This window comes from Oryzias latipes, chromosome 23 (genome assembly GCF_053564925.1).
Source record: "Oryzias latipes strain Hd-rR chromosome 23, Olatipes_Hd-rR_3.1".
Lineage (NCBI taxonomy): Eukaryota > Metazoa > Chordata > Actinopteri > Beloniformes > Adrianichthyidae > Oryzias > Oryzias latipes.
The window spans coordinates 26239060-26253846 of record NC_136259.1 but is presented as its reverse complement, the minus strand read 5'-3'; the positions used below and the strand labels follow the sequence as shown (position 1 = coordinate 26253846).

General features: G+C 49.6%; 1 long non-coding RNA gene across 1 annotated transcript; it reads left to right on the top strand.

Moving 5' to 3' along the window:
• Window positions 1-11763: 11763 nt before the first annotated feature.
• LOC144989524 (uncharacterized) lies at window positions 11764-14283 on the top strand. The gene is made up of 2 exons (XR_013653767.1): window positions 11764-12761; window positions 12831-14283. It is a non-coding gene; the product is annotated as an uncharacterized LOC144989524 (long non-coding RNA).
• The last annotated feature ends 504 nt before the right edge of the window (window positions 14284-14787 follow it).

The window sequence follows — 14787 nt, the reverse complement described above, 5'->3', positions numbered from 1 at the left end:
CATGAGCAAACTGCTCCAGTTGTCTCAGGTTTGACGGTTCTCCAAATAGCATGTTTCAGCTCCTTCCACTGATGTTCAATGGGATTCAGATCTGGGCTCATAGAATCCACTTCAGAATAGTCCAACGCTTTTCTCTGAGCCATTCTTGGGGGTTTCTGGCTGTGTGTTTTGGATGGTTGTCCTGTTGGAAGACCCATGACCTGCGACTGAGACCAAGCTTTCTGACACTAGGCAGCACATTTCTACCCAGAATGCCTTGATAATCTGGAGATCTCATTTGACCTTCACAACTTCAAGACATCCTGTGGCAGATGCAGCAAAGCAGCCCCAAAACAGAACTGAGCCTCCTCCATGTTTCACAGTAGGGACAGTGTTCTTTTGGTTGGATGCTTCATTTTTGAGTCAACCAACATAGAGCTGATGTTTCTTACCAAAAAGCTCCAGTTTGGTCTCATCTGTCCAAAGGACATTTTCCCAGAAGCTTTGTGGCTTGTCTACATGCATTTTTGCAAATTCTAGTCTGGCTTTTTGATGGTTTGCTTTCAACAGTGGTGTCCTCCTTGGTCGTCTCCCACAAAGTCCACTCAAACAACCACGAATGGTGCGATCTGACACTGATGTACCTTGATCTAGGAGTTCACCTTTAATGTCTTTGGAGGTTGTTCTGGGCTCTTTGGAGACAGTTCCAACTATCCGTCTCCTCAATTTGTCATCAATGTTCCTCTTCCATCGCCAAGGGAGGTTGGCTACTGTCCCGTGGGTCTTAAACTTCTGAATAATATGTGCCACTGTGCTCACAGGAACTTCAAGCTGCTTAGAGATGGTTTTATAGCCTTTACCTTTACCATGTTTGTCTATAATTGTGTTTCTAATGTCCTGGGACAATTCTCTCCATGGCTTTCTGTTGTCCATGTTCAGTCTGGTTCACACCTTTTCACTATTTGTCTCCCTTTAAATAGGCAGACAGACTGATTGTGGGTTTGAAAACAGCTGTGATGTCAATCAAAGGACATACCTGAGTTCATCATGACCCCCTGGGCTATTAGTTCAGTCTTTTATGGACGTACCATCATTTTTGTCCAGCCATATTTCACTAGTTTGTTTTTTGTGGACTTTCTTTCTTTAACTGAGGGGTACCAACAATTTTGTCCACCACTGTATAGAAGCTGCTTTTACCCCGGCAAATTCATAGTACTTTTATTTTGGTTACTTAAGATATAGAAATGGAACAGTCAACATTGTCTGATTTCCACAACAAAATATATTTCACTGTATGAATAAAAAAATTAATGAATTTATTGGTCTTAACCAATAAGGTTGTAAAAGTATGATTAAGTTAATAAAGTGTTTATTTCCAGCTATAATGTTGCTTCCCCAGTACTTAGAAACATTCCAGGAGTCTGAATGGTGCTTCAAAAATAATGAAGAAAATAAAAACACTAATTCTATCCAGTAACAATAAAGTGTGATGATGAGGCAGCATGACAGGATGAAGGAGATGCTTCGTTTCCATGACCGTCTGCTCTGCAGCTGCAGCTCCACTTTCCACTTTCATACATGTAAGTAAACACGGACTTTACCGCTCATCGCCACAACGATGGCCTTTTTCTAGAGCGTTGTTCACATCACTCTGATCCACCAGAACTACAATCTATTGCTGGGAGGTTCTGCAGAACTTTGGCCTGCTTTGCATCAGCCTATTAGCCGCTATGCAGCTGCAGAGCTTCACTGGTTCTGATCTGAGCTACAAAGAACCACAATCCGTGTTTTCATGCGATTCTGGCAGCAACATGGCTCAGAGTTACAGTTCAGTTCCCATCCCAAGTAAAAACTAAGTAGTTCATGTCTCATGACAACGAAAAAAGCTGCTTCTAGCTGAGGTCTTCCTGTTGTTTTGTGGTATAGAGCTATTTAAAGAGGCTCCATGTTCTCTGCTGCCACCTAGAGGTTGGAGGTTGAAGTGGAAAACAGGAGTCAGACACTGAAGGACGCTCAGAAATAATTCAAGAAATATCGACCTGACAACATTTTGAATCCATACCATTCTCACCAAATGAACCATCGCGATACGTGCTGCCGCCGGCGTGAAACCCACTAGGTGCCTTGCTCAAGGACACCACAACAGGCATACTGTGGTTGGAAAAAACTCCAGAGCTCTGCATTATCAAAAGGACAGCTTTTTAGAAAATCCCTTCAAAAATGAAACCAGCTAAAACCAGTTGAGTTCACCAATCCACCACCAGGCGGCGTATTGCATAAGCAAACCATTGTCCTTCTGCTCTTAGCTAAATACTTCAGTTTTACAGCAGGAACAGGCTGTTTTCTGATAAAAGTCAATCTTCATCATGAAGATGGTGAGGAGTACACATTAGAACCACAGGCCACGCCCCCATCAGTTATGTGCAGTCCACAGCCCTGCCCACTTATGGTAATGGTAAATGGTGTATACTTATATACTTATATAGCGCTTTGGTACCCACAAGGCCCAAAGCGCTTTACATTCAAACACACATCCACACACACATTCACTCACACAGTCACACACACAATCACACACACACACACAGTCACACACCCAGTCACACACTGGTGGCGGCTCCGCTGCTGAACACTGGCACCAACCTCCCACCAGAGGCAAGTTCGGTGTCTTGCCCAAGGACACATCGACACATGGGTGTACAAGGCAGGAATCGAACCTACTATTATGGGTCGACCGCCCTACCGCTGCACCACGGCTGGCCCAACCTTAGAAAACCTGCCAGTCCAGGAATTGAACCAGCAACAAGGTCACTTTCCCCACTAAAATGCTAACAAGCAGGTTAACCCTTGTGCTATCCTAGGCACTCTAACGTTGGGTGTTGGGTCATCTAGACCCACTAGACAGTGCTCTGAACCTTTTTTCTTCAATGATTTGTGATCTTCACTGGTGTCCATGGATTACATGAAATCTTTCTACCTTTATCCACCTTTGTCATGGTAGGGGGAACACGTCAATGCAAGGGGGGGGGGGTCATCTAAGACAGTGTTTTTCAACCAGTGTGCCGTGGGAAATGACCCTCATTAACTGATCTAAAAACATTTCCCATCTGCAGGATTTCATCTCTGTGTTCATCCAAACAGGCCCTGATAAAACACTGAGTAGTTAGGAATATGAAAGATCATAAATTTAATTTTTCTTTGTATTTATTTGATTGTATTAAAGACATTTTGATAAAAATGACGGTACCGCGATTCAGCTGTTTTAGGAAAAGTCCCGCCCCTTTAACTGTCTCCACCAATCATTCTTGGATTCTCAATCACACGTCATCAGTCTGACCAATCAGAAGTGGTTAAAGTCTTCACTTCCTTGTTCTGATTCTGCTCATAAAGTCTCTCAGTTCTAACAGAAATACCAGCTAAAGCTCGTCTTTATCGGTGTAGCTTTCCACAGAATCTGGTGTCAGACCGTGGAACAAGAGAACAAAACAATGAAGCTCAGAGAAGAGAGTCAGTCTGACATCACTACATCTCCCATGATGCATTGGGTTAAAGTGACAGTGCCTCAGCGTACAATGAGTCGTCCTTGTTAAACGTCTTGAAACCACAACGAACAAACAGTTTGTAAATTTTCTAACTTAACTTTGATCTCGTCTTTCAGAAAAAACAGCTGCAACTTCCAGCTTTTTCTGCCACAATTATCAGAAAAATGCACGTGAGTTTGTGGGGGGGGGCTGTTGATCAACACAGACTGTGAGTTTCTGCTTTATTTTTTTTTGGATGCTGGTGTGCCGCGGGATATTTGTCAAGGTTAAAGTGTGCCGTGGCTCAGAAAAGGTAGAAAAACTCTGATCTAAGATAGCACAAGGGTTAAAGAAGAAATAAAAATAACATTTGAACTATTTTTCTACTCAAATAAATTAGAACATTATTTCAATACTTTATGTATGTTTTTCTCTTTAGATACAAACAGCTTTGATGTCCTTCAGATAATAATAAATATGGAGTTAATAATAACAATGATAATATTATTAATAATAACAGTTCTTTACTCGGATTTTGGTGGGATTTCCATCAAACCTTCATCAGAAGTTTTCTCGGTTTTGATTTTTTTCTTCCTGTCAGTAAAACCCCAACAGACTCAGAGAGAGAACCACCGACCGTTAGACGGGACATTCCGGTTTCACAGCATCCTGCCCATCATCAGTGGGGTCGCGACCTTCAAAGTGAATGTCCAGATCACAGACAGGCCTGATGCCTTGCTCAAAGGACGCAGCGCTGGGCCGGCGTTTGTTGGAGGCGGAGGAGCTGACCTATTTTAAAGGTTAGTTTCTTTGCCCCGAGGCTGGATTAGAGAAAAAAGCGCGAGCTCTATATTTATCCTGCTCCTTATCTAGTGCTGCAGTCTCATCCCGATAAGAACGGCGAGCATCTCCCCGCCGGATTACAGCCCCCCCCCACACCCACAACAGCAACCATCCCGCCGTGTGACTGGCTGCTGGCAGCGCCGCGATTTCACGCGCCGATACACCTGTTAGGAGCTTCTGAAGCCCAGCGTCACGCAGACCAGAAACCCGGGAGGAGAACTCAGAGAACCGGCTCAGAGGAGACGCTCCGCCCCCGACGAGGCGGCGGCAGGTCTGATCCCAAAGAGGGTTATTTTGGAGGGGGGGTGGGGGGGCTGAAACATTTCTGATATTTTTACAGAAACAAGCAGTTTTCTCTGAAAATGTTTTGTCTCATCATTGGTTGTATGGTGGTGCAGCGGTTAGCACTCTGCCTCACAGTAAAAAGGCGCTGGTTCAAATCCCAGTCGAGTTCATCCTGTGTGGAGTTTGGAGGTTCTCCTGGTTCCTCTTGCAGTCTAGACTGCTCCAAGTGTGGCTCTGCAGAGAACCCCGCCCCGCTTTAGACCAGCTGGGATAGGCTCCAGCAACCCAATGACCCAGAAACAGAATCACCGGGTTTAGAAGAGACAAAGTTGTGAAGGTCAGGATGTGAACAGATCAGTGGCCGTCCAATCGGACCCTCAGTCTGATTGGCTTCTTGGAGCTGGTCAGACCAAAACCTTCATGTCTCCTTTGGGTTCCAATGGCGATCCAACGATTCCGGGTTTAAAACCCAACCGTACGTTTCACCATGGGACCGAGCCGTGGGGAAAACAGGATCGTCTCATCTGCACTGCATATGTTTGCACATGTTCACGATGAAATATAAAACACCTGTTGTGATAAATAGAATATGTAGTTTGATGATGTCACAGAAGGCTCAGCAAAAGCAACTGAACCATTTCCTTCATTAGTATTTTCTGTTTTCAGCAAATAGAAAAAAGGATTTTTCTGAATTTGTAGTTTTTTGTGTTTTTTTTTTGTAAAATTCAAATCAGATATCAAAACAAAACAAAACCATGACCCAAAAACCAAGATTTGGTCAGAGTGAACCGTAAGTCTCAGTTTGTACCTTTGCAGATGATGTCATCCTAAGATGGAACCACTTCATTCATCCAAATAAATCAAATGGAACTTTTGGCCGGTACATTTTCAAAATGAAAAGTCCAAGAAGAACATTTCCGAGCACAGAGCCGTTTGTCAACAACCAGCGGATGTCTGCTGGAGCCGAGCCGAGGAGGAGCTGCAGCGGAGGAGGTGCAGAGGGGCCTGCTGCTCCTCAAAGTGATGGAGACGTGACGGCTGGGAGGAGATCGACCCTGTCTAGCAGCTTCACGGAAAAGCAGAAGAACGTTTGGGAAACGTGAAAAAACAGGAGCGCAGAGGAGACGCCTCGCCTCCTGCATGTGTGGGAGGAGCTATGGGTCGTTCAGGTGGTTCAGAATCTGGCTCTGTTAGTCGTGAAGAAGAGGATGACAGGCCAGGCGCCAAACTTTCAACCTTTCGCTTTCCTCAGGGAATGCATTTGTGGGCGGGGCTAATCAGTTAAATGGCTGTCAGGTTTTTGATGAGGTGGGCCAAACCGATCAGAGCGTGGGGGGGGGGGCTCTCCATCACTCAGCATCTGTGGAGTGAAGAAAGGTTTGCTTCTGTGGGCGGAGAAGCTGCAGCAGCGTTTCCATCAGTCCAGGTGAGACGACCTTTCCACCAATCAGAGAGCGGTGCTCCCACTTCAGCTTTCTGTGGGCATAAAGTTCACGGGAAGTTTGAGTGACACCGGCAGAGCTGAAGCGTCTGCACCCGGTCTCACTCTGTGCTGCTCCAGGGCTCTGTGGCAGCCTCCGAGGGAAACGGTAACCATGACGACAGGTAACCACTAACAACCAGCATCCCTAACAACCGCTGCTCAGCAAACGAGCTCTCTGATTACAGGACTGCTGCAGGAGACGACGGGCTTTCCTGAAGATGAGCTGCAGATGAAGATGATGATGAAGCAGCATCGGCTTCTGCTGATGAAGAGTCAGAACCAGCAGAAATCCTCCTCTTCCTCCTGCAGCTTCTAAGCACCCAGATGTGAGGAGACCAAAGAAACACAACAGAAATGCAGCCCCCCCCCCCCCCCCCAGCTGCTCGTCAGGCTGACAGAAGTTGTTTTTCTTCTTCAGGAGGTGATGATGACGATGATGAAGATTCACAGAATTCCCAACATCTCTGCCTTCTGAGCTGAAACACAACCTTTTGAGGTGTGGATGATGTCAGAGAGGGGGGTCTGTTCCGGTTCTTTTTTTTTTTTTTTTTAACTTGTCCTGTCCAACAGCTGGGCAGACAGACAAGAGCTGAGGGCCTCTTGGGTTGGACATATTTTGCTTTAACAAGAGGGGTTATTAATCTTCTGACAAACCAAAGGTATGTCTGAATAAACCCCTTTTGTAATTGAGGCCAAACTTTATTAATTTCAATCATGTCTGAAAATCTTTGGTGTTGGACCGGACGGAAAAGGAAAGAGGGGAAGAAGAGAGAGGGACGTTAGAGAGAGGGGGGGTAGGGGGTGATAATAGGAGGGGAAGGGGGATAAGACCATGAAGCAGCATAAAGCAACAAGTTTACTGGTTGTTAATCATTATGATAAGGTTCAAATGCAGTACAAAAAGGGCGGAGCCCGTCCACACACACACTCAAATGTTATAAACACACCTGCTAGCTGCAAAAATGTCCACCTGTCGACATGTACACAAAACAGATAGTGTTCACACACGCATACTTATGCCTTAAAACCAACTAGTGTGAAATATTTCGGTCATTCAGTCATGCAAGCTTTTAGTGCAAAGGTGAGCTAACACCTGTGCTCAGGTGAGGTTTTATGTTCTTCTAAAATGGATGGTGGAACGTGAAAAGAAGGAGGAAGAGTGCCCAGCCATCCCCACCCCAAGACCCCCACCGCAGCAGCAGCGGCAGCCGGAATCCCCCCAACGCCACACGGGAATCGGCAGGGAACAACCGCCGCCCGGGCGACCAAGCCCGCCACCCAGGCCAGGGCCAGCAGGGCTGCGCAAGGCCCCCAGAGCCAGAGGCCAGGGAAGCACGGAGGGAAATAGAGCGCCGCCCCAGCCCAACCAGGAGAGCAGCCCCCCCGCCGCGCCGGGAGAACCCAACGCAGAGCCCCACCGGAGAAGGACGCCCACAGCCCCAGACGAGCACCCCACCACCACCCAGGAGTTCCGGGCATCCCCCCGCCCCAACCCCAGGTACGAGCCAGGACCCCCCAAGGGAGACCCGCTCCGCACTCCAGGCAGCCATCCGCCCGGCCCACGGTTGGTCCAGGGAGGAGCGAGGTAGGGGGCCCGCCGCCCCCGCCCAGGAGGGGGGAACCCCGGGGAAAAAAAAGAGGGCCCACAAGGGGTGTTATAAATATGGCCCGACCAGGCTCGGCCACAGTTGGAAATTTGGCGGGGCCCAGCACTCAGGAGCAAGGACCAGAACCCACCCCCCAGGGACCAGACACCCCCGGCTCAGATGTAATGTGAACTCCCCCACCGCGCGGAGAGAGCACCGCCGGGCCCAGGAAGCCGGCACCCCGGGGACACGGCCGCCGTTGCAAAGGGGCCCGCACCCCCCACCAGGGAAGAGGCAGGGGACAGACGGACCCAGGTCCCACCTTCCTTGCAAATTGTGTGTGCGTGTATGTGTGTTTGAGATGGTGTGTGTGTGCATGTGTGTGTGTTTATGTTGGGATGTATATATTGAGGGGGGAGGGGTGTGTGTACTAAGGGGGGTGCAGTTAAAATTGGCGGGTAGGGCACTAAGGGGACATCTCCTGATTACTCACAGTGACGTCCCCTCACCCTCCCCACCAAGGGGCCCTAAATGTCTAAGGTGCGGTTAAAATTGGCGGGTAGGGTGCTAGGAGGACATCCGCTGCTTGCTGGCAGTGATGTCCAAGCACCCCCCCTACCAAGGGCCCTACATGTCTAAGGTGCAAATAAAACCGAAAGAGGGGGGGCCCACTCCATACGGCAACCATAGGAGGGGGGCCACTGCCTAGTAAACCCCCCCCCAAGGCTCATCGCAGGCTAAGCCCCCCACCCCCTCACCCTATTATGAGGTTATATGAGGAAGGGGGTAAGTTGGGGACAGCTGATAGACTGTCCCCCGGTGGTCAAACAGCTGTCCCCCGCCCCCCCCCCCCCCCCAGCAAGGGGACCAGGCCCACGCAGCCCAGGGGCCCCACCCCCGGAGGCGCCGACACCCCAGGCCCAACACCACCCCCCCCACACAGAGAGAGAGGAGCCAGAAAGCGCCGGCCCCCCCCCGGAGAAAGCCCAGGCCCCCACCCCCAAACGCCGGCCCTAGAAGAGCTCTGGTCAGGCCTCGACGGGACCGAGGCAGCCAACCGGCCGGGGAATCCGCCGATGGCCTCAGCGGAGACCCCGACCCGTCAACCCCCCCTGCCCCGTACCAATAGTGGACCCCCCCACAGGTCAGGGCCGACAAGACCCCCCACCCCACCCCCCCCAGACCCCGCAGCCGAAGCGGAGGACACCCAGAGCGACCGGGGGCCCCAAGAGGGTTGTCCTGTCCCGCCCCAGAGCCAGGGAAGGGCCGATCCCAGCCCCAGGCGTAGATGGGAAGCCCATCCAGCGCCGCTGCCCCCCCCCCCCCCCCCCGAGCAGCACCCCCCGCCAACCCCCCCCAGCACAGGCAAAGGGACCACCCCCCCAAGCCAAGCCAGACCACCACCCCGCCCCCCCACCACGCACCCCCACACCCAAGCCCAAAGGACCACGCAGCGCCCCAGCCCGCCCAACCCAGGCGCCGGACCTGATCCCCCGACCAACGGAGCCCCCAACAACCCCCGCCAGGCCCCGGAGGCCCCGACCCCCACCCCGGCCCACGGCAGAAGGGCAAGGAGCAGCGACGACCAGGCCCCCCCCACCCCCTAAGTCACGGAGTTAGCTCTCGGTCTGTTCCGGTTCTAATGGGTCATCAAAACACGTTCTCACCTAAATATGAATCCATGAGGTATACCCCCCCCCCCCCCCCCAGGTGAGCCTGAAAACAAAGTTTGGTTGAAGGTCGTAGTTTCATTCACGGAGCACTGAAGATGTTCCTGAAGACCTTCCTGTGTGTGCATGTACGTGCGTGCGCGTGTCTGCGTGTGTGCATGTGCGTTCCTGCGTGTGCTGCGGTGAGAGCGTGAGATCTGGCGTCCGAGGAGGCGACCGGCACTGACAGTAGGCGTGAGTCAAATACCTGGGGGGGGTGGACGTTTCCGACATGTGTCTGCGCGAGGCGTGACCGTGCTCGTGCGCGCGGTGGCGAGGCATGCATGTTTTCATCCGTGTGCAGCACGGCTGACTGAGCGGAGGGGGGGGAGGGTGAGTTTAAGGAGTACTGACAGCAGAAACAAAGCGCAGAGGAACCACGGACACGCGCTTAAAGTGACCGTTTCCCACAGTTCAGCACGTGCACGCGGATCACCGTGTGCACGTGTGGGCCAGCAAGGCGGAACACGCATGAGGACGCCAAAGGTGCTGGAGCGTGGGAGGAGCCACCTGTGCCACGCAGGTCTGATGACGCTGTGTTCACACCTGCTGCGTGTTCAATGCGGTTTCATGTTCTTCTAATGTTCTCCAGGTGTTCTTCTGGTGTTTTCCAGATGTTCTCCTGATATTTTTCAGATATTCCTCTGTTGATTTTCAGATGTTCCCCTGATGTTCTCCAGATGTTCCTCTAGTGTTCTCCAGATGTTCCTCTAGTGTTCTCCAGATGTTCCTCTGATGTTCTCCAGATGTTCCTCTGATGTTCTCCAGATGTTCCTCTGGTGTTCTCCAGATGTTCCTCCTATGTTCTCCAGATGTTCCTCTGATGTTCTTCAGATGTTCCTCCTATGTTCTCCAGATGTACCTCTGATGTTCTCCAGATGTTCCTCTGATGATTTTCAGAGGTTCTTCTGATGTTCTTCAGATGTTCCTCTGATGTTCTCCAGATGTTCCTCTGATGTTCTTCAGATGTTCCTCTGATGATTTTCAGAGGTTCCTCTGATGTTCTTCAGATGTTCCCCCGATGTTCTCCAGATGTTCCTCTGATGTTCTCCAGATGTTCCTCTAGTGTTCTCCAGATGTTCCTCTGGTGTTCTCCAAATGTTCCTCTGATGTTCTCCAGATGTTCCTCTAGTGTTCTCCAGATGTTCCTCTGATGTTCTCCAGATGTTCCTCCTATGTTCTCCAGATGTTCCTCTGATGTTCTTCAGATGTTCCTCCTATGTTCTCCAGATGTTCCTCTGATGTTCTCCAGATGTTCCTCTGATGATTTTCAGAGGTTCTTCTGATGTTCTCCAGATGTTCCTCTAGTGTTCTCCAGATGTTCCTCTGGTGTTCTCCAGATGTTCCTCCTATGTTCTCCAGATGTTCCTCTGATGTTCTCCAGATGTTCCTCTGATGATTTTCAGAGGTTCTTCTGATGTTCTCCAGATGTTCCTCTAGTGTTCTCCAGATGTTCCTCTGGTGTTCTCCAGATGTTCCTCCTATGTTCTCCAGATGTTCCTCTGATGTTCTCCAGATGTTCCTCTGATGATTTTCAGAGGTTCTTCTGATGTTCTTTAGATGTTCCTCTGATGTTCTCCAGATGTTCCTCTGATGTTCTTCAGATGTTCCTCTGATGATTTTCAGAGGTTCCTCTGATGTTCTTCAGATGTTCCTCTGATGATTTTCAGAGGTTCCTCTGATATTCTTCAGATGTTCCTCTGATGATTTTCAGAGGTTCCTCTGATGTTCTTCAGATGTTCCTCTGATGTTCTCCAGATGTTCCTCTGATGTTCTTCAGATGTTCCTCTGATGATTTTCAGATGTTCCTCTGATGTTCTCCAGATGTTCCTCTGATGTTCTCCAGATGTTCCTCTAGTGTTCTCCAGATGTTCCTCTGTTGTTCCCCAAATGTTCCTCTGATGTTCTCCAGATGTTCCTCTGATGTTCTCTAGATGTTCCTCTGATGTTCTTCAGATGTTCCTCTGATGATTTTCAGAGGTTCCTCTTATGTTCTTCAGATGTTCCTCTGATGATTTTCAGAGGTTCCTCTGATGTTCTCCAGGTGTTCCTCTGATGTTCTCCAGATGTTCCTCTGATGTTCTTCAGATGTTCCTCTGATGATTTTCAGATGTTCCTCTGATGTTCTTCAGATGTTCCTCTGATGTTCTCCAGATGTTCCTCTGATGTTCTTCAGATGTTCCTCTGATGATTTTTAGAGGTTCCTCTTATGTTCTTCAGATGTTCCTCTGATGATTTTCAGAGGTTCCTCTGATCTTCTCCAGATGTTCCTCTGATGTTCTTCAGATGTTCCTCTGATGTTCTTCAGATGTTCCTCTGATGTTCTTCAGATTTTCCTCTGATGATTTTCAGAGGTTCCTCTGATGTTCTCCAGATGTTCCTCTGATGTTCTTCAGATGTTCCTCTGATGTTCTTCAGATGTTCCTCTGATGTTCTTCAGATTTTCCTCTGATGTTCTTCAGATGTTCCTCTGATGATTTTCAGAGGTCCCTCTGATGATTTTCAGAGGTTCCTCTGATGTTCCTCAGATGTTCCTCTGATGTTCTCCAGATGTTCCTCTGATGTTCTCCAGATGTTCCTCTGATGATTTTCAGATGTTCCTCTGATGTTTTCCAGATGTTCTTCTTATCGTCATCCTTGTCTTCTGAAACTCAGAGTCTAGACCAGCTGCAGGTTTCAGGCCTGAAGAACATTTTTTTCATTGACTGTCCTTAAAGAAAATGACCCAAACACTGCCCCCCCCCCCAATACAGGACGTTAGCATATGCGCGCAGGCTTGTGGACACGCCCGTGCATGAGCTCGTGCACGCGCTCACAGTCTACTAAATTTACAATTACTCAACCACGGCTGATGGGGGGGGGGGGGGGGGATTACAGCCGTAGAGCAATAATAACAGCAGCCTGAGCTGTGCAAACACAAGTGTGTGGGGGAGGGGTGGTTGTGGGGGTTGCCAGTGACGTGTCAGGAGTGCCGTTGAGCAGGAGAGGCGGAGTCTTCCTGTGTCGAGGGATTTTTAATTGACAGCTGTCCAAATCCCTCGAACCTCCCCCCATCCCTCCCCCTGCCAGCGCATAAGCAAGGGTATTAAAGGGGCTGGCTGTAGAGCGGGGGGGGGTCTCCTCTGCCACATCAGGGTGTGACGCGCACGTGAACGTGCACGCAGATAAAGCTGTGTTGAGTCTGAACCATAAGAGTCACTGATGACTAACATTTTCTTCTCTGTGGTCTTCCAGCTGCGGCCTCTAGGGGGCGCCTCAGCCAATCATCTGCCTCCATCCAACCTTCTCCTCTGCAGCCTCCTCCCTTTTGCTCCAATCCCTCATCCACGAACCTCTTTGGTCCTCCTCTTTCATGGTAGCTCCAACATCTTCACCGTTCCTCCTCTCAACGTCTCCAAACATCTCCGTCTGCTTACCTCCATAGAACATTTACCATGACCATTGTCCCGTTGGGGGCAGGCAGGGTTCACGCTGGACGGGTCACCGGTCTGTTGCAGGGAAACAAACACACATCTACCTGTCCACGGTACCAAACCACCAAAGATTCCTTCTCCTGGGCTGCAGGAGGATGCCAGAGAACGCCCACACAGGAACCAGGAGAACATGCAAAGTCCACAGTAGCCGCGGTTACATGGGCAGAATATCTTGATGGGATCAATGGTCGGGTTAAAATTCACCCGTGCACGTGGGATCAGAAAACCTTTTTCCGATCAGAACAAACGTTCCCATGGCTCACACTTTCGGTCAGAATAAGTCATTTGGGCATGCGCAGTCGTGTAAAATCACCCGGATGAGGAAGTAGGTCCCGTTCTAAACAAACCGCTGCCACAGACATTTATTTTATGCAGCAGCTCAGTAACATACGAGACGATCTTCCAAACGTGCTTTTATTAATGTCATGAATATTATGAAGCGCCTGTTCGCTCATCGTTTTATTTATCATTATTTATCATATTAATCAGAACCATGAAACGCTGCAGTCTGCATCTTGGCTGCACGTAAATGTCTGGGAATAACATCAGCCTTTATTTTGTCGGGACACAACTGGAAACACAAATCCAACAGTTTCTAAGGACTGAGCGACATTTATTTCTGCTTCCCCAAACTCGCAGCGTGAGCTGGCGGTTCCTCCCAGGTCCTGCAGCCGCTAACCCAGAGCAGCGGGACGGCCCGCAGTCTGAATTCTCACGCACATAACAAAACAACAAAACGCACACCGAACAAGCATCCTGCCAGTGGACCGAGTGAGCGTCGGGGGGCAAGCGCTCCTGCCCCGCATCTCCCTCGTGAGGGGTGTAAGAGAGGCGAGAGCCAGCGTGGCGAGAGCGGAGCGGCGCTTTTCACGGGGCGTCCGCAGAGCAGCTGGTCGGTCCCGTCTGAGCTCCAAAGCTTTCTCCGTCTATGCGTGACGTAACCCAGAGCAGTAGTGACACACGATCGGAATGACCGTTTACCTGCTCCACGATCGGATAAACGATCGGTATGACTCACCTATCTCCATCGGAAAGAAATTCTGATCCGAACGAGTCTGACCGGGGCAGAGTATTCCGAACGGCGCGTTTACATGACGCATTTTCTTTCCGATCAGGCGTTCTTTCCGATTACTTTTGCTCATGTAAACGCAGCTACTGAAAGAACCCCGCTGGGATTTGAACCTTCCCACTGTGAGGCGAGTGCTGACCGCTACCCCACCCTGCTTAGGTCATTGATTGGTGTTCAACTGATGGAGGTCTCCGACTCTCAGGCAGAAGGAGGATCTGAGGCCTTCAGGCACCCAAAAGGTTCTGCTGCTTCAAAAACGCGGACGAATCTATCAAAGTTTTTATTTGTTAAAATCTGTTAACTTGAATTAAATCATAACAACAATTTCCCTCCAACCTTTTTGTGTGTAAATGTTGTTCTCCCTCCTCCTGTCACTGTTTTGTTCCTGTCTTGAAGTTTGACGTCTCATGGAGATGAAGATGGTCCGTGGACCAAAATCCTGACTCAGCAGTTTTTCTCTGTCTGGAAGGATGGCAGCTACAGGCAGCTGTCGGCTAATGGGCGCCCCCTAAAGGTGCGGCATGGTACAGCCGGCCTCACTTGCTGTTTCTCTGGAGCTTTCCTGGTGATCAATAACAGTGATGATGTCACAACCATGATACAGAAAATCACCAGACCGGACTGGACCAGATTGGACCAGATCGGATCAGATCAGATCAGATTGGACCAGATCAGATCAGATCAGATCTGACAGGCAGAATTTCAAATATCGTATTTTCATGAATATTTTCCCGGTGAGTCTTCTCTGTCAGCACCGATGAGGATCAGTTTCTCTTTTTGTTTGTTTGACTAAACGTTTTTGGTCTTTTTCTGTCTTCTGGACTCCTCGAGTTCTTCTT